Consider the following 7296-nt stretch of genomic DNA (forward strand, 5'->3'; position numbering starts at 1 on the left):
TTTTTATAAATTATGATTCCTTTTCAAATCCAGAAACATCTTGTAATATCACTAAAATTTTCAAAATTAAGAAGCCTAACCTGTTTATTTTCGGGGAAGGTTGACCAGCGGCAACAGAAAACAAGCGAAAAAGAAGAAAACAACGAGCAAACAGATGGGCAAATGAGTGTATGAGCCAGCGCGTGGGCGAGACACCGGGCTGCAGCCTAGCTGGGCGCACCCCCATTGTGTGTGTTATACGAACACTTTGGTGCTTAAGGAGAGATTATGAGGTATGCACAAATTCTATTTGGCGCTTATGCGTTAAACATTGTGTTAATGGTATGTAGCGCACGTAGGTTTCCTTTTGGTAGGCTCATATAAGTTACTAAGATTGGTTTTCTCTCTACCCTGTTTAGTTTTGGGAAACTTTCAGAAGCTTCCGACAGTTTTTTCTCCATGTTTTCTGACATGTTTTTCCCTGGGTTTTTTCTTTTGGATTCTATTTTTAATTTTTCACTATTTGTGACTTCTTTTTTTAGAAAAATCATGGATTTTTTCAAATGCATGAATTGTTTTTCAAATCTTTGATTTTTAAATTTCCTGAAAAAAATTTAAAAGCATAAAATTCCATTAAAACTGTATTCTTTTAATTCATGAACTCTAATTTTTTATGAACTTAGTTTAAAATTTGTAGACTTTTATTTTGTTAAAATCCGTAAAGAAATTTAATTTCACGAAATTTTTCAAAATTAGAAGACCCATCTTTTTTTCCTGGGAAAGCTGACCAATAGTAATAGAAAATTAGCAAAAAAAGAGATTAGTGAACGAGCATACAGGCAAACAAGGCATGCGAGCACATGAGTTGGCTCGTGGGCGAGACGCTGGGTGTGGCCCTAACACACCCCTTTTGCGCTATGGAACGAGAGTTGTCAATATCACTTTCTCGTAGTATGTTTCTGTTAGTGCCCCAACTCGCTCCACTTTGGCCCCTTTTCCATTTCTGCCCTTAGACTTGCTTCCTCTTTCGCTGGTATTTAATGTGCGTCTCTATGGCCGGTCGAACGACAATGTATTTTCGTTTGAGCAATTAAATGGAAAGGGGATGTTCGGTTGGAAGAAAAGAAATCATTATTTGGCGACACATAGGCTACCAGGTAGGTGCATGGGTTCACTGGTTTCGACTATACCATTCAACACTTTTTTCAGGCTAGTGCACAAAACAGAATTAAATGGTCCCAAATTAAGTACTCCCAAGAAAGAAAACAACCGTGTTCAATCAATTTCATATAAATATTTCCAACCAAGACCTGAGAAGTAAATGCCAGTGACCAACATAAATGTTTGGTATATATAGCTACAGAGCACAACACCATATTATTTGTTTGAAAGAAAAACGATGACAATTAAACATCTCGCGACTCCTCCTTGCTTGCCTCAACCTTTGCATGCATGTTGGGTGCACACAACTCACCGATCATCTCCTCCATTGCTTTCCAAGACGACCCCGTCTCCAACATGGACTCCATAGCTAGCACCGATAACTCAGCAACATTCTTTGCCACTTCAGTTCCGACCTCTCCGAGCATAAGCTTCCTGACCACTTGTGAGTTGTGATATTTCTTGGCTCGCAACCAAACCCCGCATCGTTCTATCACTCGTGTGGACCCTAACCGCGATCTTGAGCTCATCGACTGCAAACGCTGCGTTGAAAGGTTGATCGGCCTTTCTTTCTTTTTTTTTTCTTTTTTTTACCCGCAAAAAAAAAAAGAAAGGTTGATCGGCCTGCATGGGCCAAGCTGCCAGTGGCACAGCAGCCGTGACACTCTCCAGCACCGAGTTCCACCCGCAGTGGCTCAGAAACCCTCTCACGCTCTGGTGCTGCAAAATACCCAATTGATCCACCCACTCCCTCACCACTAAGCCTCTGCCCTTGGTACGCTCCTCGAACCCTGCTCCAAGATGATATTCTCCGGCCTCACGGCCCATATGAAATCTACCTCGGCCCGCTCCAGCCCGTCTGCAACTTCCTTGAGCTGCATCTCTGGAATCGCGGCCAGTGTCCCGAACGCGACGTACAGCACGCCCCGGCCGGCGGCTGCCTTCTCGTCCAGCCACTCCATCCATGATGGCCGGCCGGCGGCGCGTCACCCGGCGAAGAAGACGCGGGCTGGGAGAGGCAGAGCGGGCCGATGGCCCAGGCCGTGGGCCTATAGTGCTTGTTCCAGAACTCCATGTACGTGAGCTTGATGTGCGGGAACTCAGGCACCGTGAACGTCGCCGGATTGCCGTCGCCGTCGATGTCGGCGTGCTACAGCGCCGGGAGCGGATCGTGGCTGATGCGCAGCTCCCGCATGACCTGTGCGAACGCCGAGATGCCTAAGAACGACACCTTCGGGACGCCGACCGTGGCCGCCGACGCGTTCGTCCAGTACAGGAACGCGTCGGCGAGGAGGAGGCTGGCCGGAGGCTCCATGGCGGCGAGCGACGCCTCGAGCTGTGGCTGGAGCAGCGACACGGCGTCTGCGAAGGCGGCTAAGGAGGCCATGGACGTGAGCCCCTCGGCGCTCTCCACTCCAGGCGGGATTGCCGAGGCGTCGGCGGGGAACGCGAGCTCGACGACGGCCGTGTCGTCGGCGCCGGACAGTCCCTCGCGGACGAAGGCGGCGTTGCCATGGGTTGTGAAGAAGGTGACGGTGGCGAGGCGGCGACGACGGAGGTGGTGGACAAGCTGGATGAGCGGGATGGTGTGGCCCTTGGCCATGAAGGGGAAGATTGCTATGTGAGGGAGGACATGGGATTCTGTAGAGGAAGAAGCAAAAGCCATCGCAGTGGAGTGGAGTGGAAGATGCAACGCGCGCTAGTCACGTAGGTTTTCTGCGTGTGATTGATTTGATGGTTAGCAGAAAGCGCAATTTATAGGGGATGGATGGCAGTATAAACTTCCGTCAACGGCTGCTCAATCATGGAGCTGGATTAGATATCCATAAACCAAGTATATATACCAAAGAAGTGAGAGCAAAGAGATGTAAGGCATCAAACTTTTCTTCTCAATTTGTTTAGAACGGCTGCATTTCACTGATGGCCACTGCTTATATAAATAAAAATGAGACTAGTCGTTTGTATATCGGGTAGAATATATTCGGATGTTGGGAACACAAAGCTATATATCGCACCAGCTTCCAGAGAAACTCATGGAAAATGGATGTGGGGGGACACAGGGAGCATCTTTTGTCATCTTGAAGATACCAATATAAGCATGTAGAGAGCTGTATTATGGAAATAGTGCATTAGTCCAGTGATCACCCAAAATAGTACATACGGCAACAGTACTAACTGACGCTCACGTTTTCGTGGAGATAGACGACAATGCAGACGACCAAAACCCTAGCCACCAGCCCAGCAGGGTTCAAATCCTGATACTTGCATTATTCCTGAATTTATTTCAGGATTTTCAACGATGCGCTTTCAGTGAGAGGAGATGTTCCCGTCGACGACGAGGCGCCTACGGTGACTTCGTAAATCTCAAGATAATATACCGTCTCAGTCTCTCGGAGGTGCTCATAGGGGTAGGGTGTGCGTGTGTGCGTTCATAGGGGTAAGTGTATGTGCGTATGTATGAGCGCTTGCGTCTGTACCAATATTCAAAAAAAAAAACCTAACCATTTGAAGCAACATATCTTGGTTTCTCCCTGTAGTGGTGTACTTAAAAAAAGCTCCAACACACAATAAAATGGCAGCCAAGAAGAAGCCAGTACTACGTTAGCACAAAATATATTTGGTATTTGGCCTTTTTTTTCTGTTACCATGTAATCAGTCTTGTACTCGTACACTGAAGCTAAATCAACTAGAGAGTCTAAATTTCCGCAAAAAAGAAAAAGAAAACTAGAGAGTCTAAAGCTTGGTCAGTTAAAATAATGAGCTGAGTCTTTCTTATTATGTTTTGCCATTTTGTTTTTTTTTGTTTATCTTTTCGTTTTCAGCCCATGGTTTCTCCTATAACAACCAAAAGAAGTTGATACAATGATAACATTAATAAGTTGCTTGGCATGGCAGTTTCTCATTCCCATTATTTGAAGACTAGAGCTTGAAATATTTCTCTAGTAAAGGTAATATATGATGCGGAGCATCCTTCCATCATTCCCATGGACTCTACACCGACACATCAAGCCCCACGTGGACCTATGACAAGAGCTAGAGCACGTGCTTTGGAAACCGAGGTGAACTCCTTCCTACTTAGCTTGCATATGGATACAAATGGAACATTGTTGCTACCTCACCAAGATACGCTATGTCTCATTAGGTACGAAGAGGAACACCACCAAGAGGCTCAGGAGCTCCCCCAAGGAGAAGAGGAACCACCCCAAGGCCACGCGGACCAAGACGGAGTGCAACAGCAGCAAAACTTGAAGTCCCAGGTGACCCCGTGCACACGGGCCCCCGAGACCCCGTGCCCACAGGCTATCCAGGAAGTTGGCGCTGGAGCACCCCATGCGCATGGGCCTGTACTGTGCCCATGGGACCCCGTGCGCACGGGCCCAACTTACCCCGTGCGCACGGGCCTCCCAGGATGGACGGCCGAGACCCCCAAACCGAGCCCCTCTTCATCTCTTTCGACCCCAAGACTATATAAACCGTACCTAGGGCTATGTTTAGGGTTAGCAAAGTATGAGATGAGATATTTGTGAGCTTTGCTCCTTCTACCTTCCCATTTGTGGAATCAAGGCCCCCTTTTGGGAAGAATCCTAGTGGATTTCAAGACCTCCTCTAGGAGAAGACTATCTTCAAGACCTCATCTCCTAGGAGTGGGAAGAACTTTGCCATTGTATCTTTCCTTTGCTTCTGTTTGTGACTTGTGGATCTTGTTTTGCTATTCTAGTGGACGTGTAATTGGGGAATTGTTTGAGTGATTTCCTCTTTGTGTTCTTGAGAGTTTGCCCTTTTCCCCCTCCAAGAGTGAAAAGATCCTCCTCTAGGATTTCATCCTATATCATTTTGATATCATGAGCAAGGTTGATTCACATCTTGGAGTCCCATCCCCCCATTTCCTAGCTTGATTTTGTTGTTTTTCGTCCAAATTCGAAAATCCCCACAAAAAATAGCCCAAATTTTTTTCTTGCAATTTGTTGGATCTTGTGAGATTTGGTTGTTTTGATCCACGAATTTGGAGTTTGGCAAGTGGATCTACCCATCTTCCTGCCTCCCCACCTTCCAAATCCTCGAAAATTGCCTTACCTTGGAAAATCCCCATGGATCCGGAGCCTTTCATCCGCTCCCAGCACACCCCGTGCACACGGGCCCTCGAGACCCCGTGCACACGGGACCCCGTGCACACGGACCATCCAGGAACTTTCGGCCATCTTTTGTTAGCACCATTTTGCTTCCATACCAACACTCGTGTTCTTCCGCACTATTTCTCGTGGTTGTTTGAGTTTCAGACCGTGGTTCCTCTGGTGTCCTAAGGTGTTTCGGCTACTTAGGCGCATTTGGACATCATCATCGCCACCACTCGATCAACAACTCAGACGGTAACCGCGACGACATCTCACCCTTGCTTTTCATTGATAACTCGAGCCATTTCACGTAGCTTACCCATCGAGACTAGCAAGTTGAGAATTGCCGGGCCACGCTATTGTGCACCGTAGTGATCTTGTTACCATCTTAGTGCCATAAGTCTCTCCCGTGCATATCTTACATACTTGTCTCATATCATACTTGGCTCTAGCTTCAAAAAAAACAAGAAAAGCTTTTAAGCAAACGAGGAGCAACAAAGAGCTTGTAAGCACTAGCATTGAGCCATTTTGCATATCATCTTTGACACCTCATACGTAGCATAGTTGGGATTGAAGACGACACATTTCTCTTATAGGTTGGTGCACATGCGTATCTAGCCCATTTGAGCAATCAAGCTAGCGTCTCTCTAGTATTCGCACAACAAGAGCATTTTCCATGGTTGCACATTTTGAGCTCACCCCTTGGTTGTGCGGATCCCATCTATCTTCCGTGTGTGTGTTCCTAGTGATATCTTCGGGTTTGATCTATTGGTTTTTACTTGCATTTTTGTGAATCTTCTCAACCTTACCGATATCTTGACTAACATTTGCTTGAAATTTTTGCCACCATCCTAACCGAGCTCCTCCATAAGCCTTTTACTTGTAGGTGTGAGAAACAATTCCCGGTACCAATTCCCCTATTATATCATCGTGAGATTGTACTTGTTACATCCACAATCTTTGGAAAAAGTAACTTTGGTTTTGTTCTCTCATTGTTCCTACTCACCACCACTTTCTCATGATGGATAGGACAAGTGCTTCTACCAACCCACTCTTCATGGAGGAAGACGACGACATGAACTCCTTCGTCACCAAGAGTCACCTCTTTGGTGCACAACGTGCTTTGCATCAAGAGCAATAAGCTATAAGTGAACGCATCGACAACCTTGCCGCCGACTTGCGACTTTCCGAGCAACATACAAGGGACTACTTCGACCACAAGCTCGACGATCACAAGCAAGAGAATGACGCAAGGATGGACGAAATTCGTGCTTTGTTGCTCAACCGCTCGTCTTCCACTTCAAGAAGGAGCCGTTCAAGCCGCCACTCCGACTTCACTCTCTCCGGCTCAAGTACACCGTCTTCGAACACTCTTCGACGTGCCGCACGCAATGAGCATCACGCAAACCTCAATCATCTACGTGACACCGACTCGCAAGAGCATTGAAGACGTCAAACCCAAGAAGCCTTTGCGCTAGCACGAGAACGGCAACGACAACGCCAACATGAAGAGGAAGAGCGAGTGCGTCTACACCAAAATGCTCAAGATGCCGAGGCACAACGTCAAGAACAACAACTCCGTGACGCTCAAGCACTTGTGGCACAACAAGCTCTACGCGATTCGAGTCGAGCCGTTGCCGACCGAGGCCGTCAAGCCCGTGAACAAGAGGAAGCACTTCGCGAAGAAATTCAAGAACAAAGATTTCAAGCTCGCGTGCATCGTCAAGTTCCTCCTCGAGCTCGCGAAGCTCCCCCACAAGCTCGCCAACACCATCAAGTTCATCGAGAGCATGAAGACAATGGAAATCCTCCACGACAAGAGCAACATGAGGTTGACAACCCTCCGCGTCAAGAGCACCACGAGTTGAACAATCATCTACAACATGTGCGTCATCATCCCCGATCCCAATACAATGAAGAGCAACGCTACGACAAGCTCAAGTTCACCATGCCCAAGTTCAACGGAAGCAACGATCCCGAAGAGTACCTTTCATGGGCATTGAAAGTTGACAAGATCTTTCGTTTGCAGAATTATGAAGAAGAG

The 7296-nt window shown here is 47.1% G+C and overlaps 1 pseudogene; it reads right to left on the minus strand.

The window, feature by feature from the left end:
• Positions 1–1385: 1385 nt before the first annotated feature.
• LOC123101819 (UDP-glycosyltransferase 90A1-like) lies at positions 1386–2806 on the minus strand (annotated as a pseudogene).
• Between the last annotated feature and the right edge of the window lie 4490 nt (positions 2807–7296).

This window comes from Triticum aestivum, chromosome 5A (genome assembly GCF_018294505.1).
Source record: "Triticum aestivum cultivar Chinese Spring chromosome 5A, IWGSC CS RefSeq v2.1, whole genome shotgun sequence".
Taxonomy (NCBI): Eukaryota; Viridiplantae; Streptophyta; class Magnoliopsida; order Poales; family Poaceae; genus Triticum; species Triticum aestivum.